We start from the raw sequence: 2904 nt of genomic DNA, 5'->3' as shown, positions 1-2904 counted from the left end.
GTTTAAAGGCCCACTACCTTTCCGAAACGGCTTTAATTTTTTAAATTGGGAATGTAAAACAAGATCGATAATTTTGTAGAGTCGCAAAAATTATCAACTTTGCGTTAATACTACATTTATCATCACCTTCTGAACGATTTGATTAAAATAAATAATATGTTTATTTTCATAACGCGGGTCGTATTATTTTTCCCGCCGTCGTCCTAAATACCGGGCGGTAGTTGACTATCACTGCGTCAGACGGCAAAACAGCGAATTGACTCTCCACTGTTTTCATATATTACGCAGGAAATCTTGCATATGTTTGGTGTCGTAACCTTATTTTAAGTCATCGGTACGCATTTTCTGATGTTATTAATGTTTTTTAAGAAACTTTTATATTTTGCTCCGGAAAAGTAATGGGCCTTTAAAGTTGTTTGAATTTCGAGACAAGAAGAGAAAGAACATTGAAGAGAGGTATCATCTACAAAAAGACGCGACGCGGAGTCAAAAACATCTTGTTTGTTTGTTTGTTTGTTTGATTAATTAACGTCCTATTAACAGCTATGGTCAAAAACATCTGCAATATCATTTATGTATATCAAAAATGATAGAGGGCCTAGGATGGAACCTTGTGGAACCCCAGCATCAATATTTCCCAACCTTGAAAAGGTATCATTAACACATACCTTTTGCTTTCTTTGACTTAGGTAGTCCTTTAACCAAACTAATAATTCGCCTCCAATTCCATAGGACTTTAACTTTACATATAACCCAGAATGCCACACCCTGTCAAAAGCTTTTGAAATATCACAAAAGATAATACATGTATGTTTTCTTTCTTCGAGAAATAAACAAATGTTATGGTACATTTCAATTAATTGATAAACAGTGGAATGTCCTGGGAGGAAAACAGATTGGTATTTATAAAATAATGAATTTTCCATGAAATAATTAAATATATGTTTAAAAATAACACGTTCAAAAAACTTTACAAACAGTGGACAAAAGAGATATTGGACGATAATTTGTTACGGAATGTCTATCACCTTTTTTAAATAAAGGCATAACAATTGCCATTTTCCAAAGTTTCGGATAAGTGCCAGATGACAAAGACATATTGAAAAGTATCTAGAGTGGTTTACTAATAGTATTACAAACATGTTTTAACATATGGTGACTGATACCATCATGACCCGAGGCCTTGCCGAGCTTTAATATTTGCAGTACATCTTTGATTTCAGAGTGATTTAACTGTATAGAATTTAAACTTTAATTTGTTTTCAGTGTAATATTTGGGATCCGAGCGTCTTGTTCATTTAAACGAGTGATGCTGCAAAAGCACTCATTTAATAAATTTGATTTCTCATCATCACTCGTAACTATATTATCCGTAACAGGATCTGCAAGAGTTGGAACAATTTGTGAAGTTCCATTAGAGTTAAGTAAACGTTTGATTAACTTCCAATAAGCTTTTGGGTCAGAAGTTAAATATTTATCAATTATACCATGCACATTTTCATAAAAGTTTCAGCGACAATACTTTATTGAGAATATCCTGAAAACGCTTAGATTTTCTAGCTATTTTATGTAACCTGTCCCGGATTCTTAGATTTGTTCTGAGCTCAGAAGTCATCCAGGGTTTATCGGACGGCCTAATTGTAACTTCTTTAGAGGGTATACACTCTTTAATGAAATTTAAAAATATATTAGTAAAAGTTTCACTCGCATTGTCTACAGCCCCACTACCAAGCAAAGATTCACGCCAGTCGTATTGTGATATAAGATTATTTAACTTGACATAATCGGCTCTTAACAGTTTAGTTTAAACATATTTTATTGACATGAAATGACAAAAGGATAAGTCATTAAGTTTTACCAACTTATATGCGACTTCTCCTGAAATATAGAAAATATAAACATACATAAATGAATAGTCACGTGATTACATGGAACAAAATAGTATGAATTCACATAAAACACCAAGAACATTAAACTAGTAAGAGAGAGGGAGAAAGATAGAGATTAATCCCATTAATCGGGTGAAGAAATTGATTTGTACTATTAGTATTCGTGTGATACCATTATAATATATAAAACAAGCGATGAAAAATGGGAAAAAAAATCTTGACAACTTGTAATGATATAGGAAATAAGTAAGAGAGCGAAAGAGAGAGGGGGAGAGAGAGTGTGAAAGAGAGAGAGATAGAAAGAGAGAAAAAGATAGATGAAGAGAGAGAGTCGATCAATCAAATCTACCCGTTCTTACCAGGAATTGCTGTACAGCTTTTGCAATTTTCATGTTATTAATGATCTGAAATGTTAAGCGATAGAATATCAATGTTATATGTTTTAATACATTTAAAAAATAAACTGGCTATAGGGTAAATATCATTGACGCATAATGATGAATATATATATTATTCACTTTTTATCCATTATCAAAAATATATATATTACAATACTGTAGGGCCTACGTACGCGTGTACATGTATATATGTAAATTCGTATTGGTTCAAATAATTAATTATGAGGAAAGATTTATCTATGACAATTTGTGCCCAATCCTCTTTATACATATCTGAACAATAAAAAGATAATATATGTTTCTGTTTCAAGTAAAATTAAAAGAGAACAAAAACACGACGGCGTGCTACCAAAATATATAATCATCTAAAAATTAGTTTTACCGGAAACCATGGATGTCTTCAGGGATTGATTTGTTAACCTTAATTAGTATCCATAAAATTTTGATGTGGTTGTTATAATAGTTTATTTCTAAATTCTTATGTTGAAATCATTTGCCGCGAACAAAAGTTTTATAAATAACACGACATTACTACAGCTATATGTACACATGTATAAGCTAAATTATAGTGGAACGCTCCCTGTAAGTCATCCTCTATCAATGAATTATCTACCCGG

This window comes from Argopecten irradians, chromosome 2 (assembly GCF_041381155.1).
Source record: "Argopecten irradians isolate NY chromosome 2, Ai_NY, whole genome shotgun sequence".
Taxonomy (NCBI): domain Eukaryota; kingdom Metazoa; phylum Mollusca; class Bivalvia; order Pectinida; family Pectinidae; genus Argopecten; species Argopecten irradians.
This window is presented reverse-complemented; position numbering follows the sequence as displayed.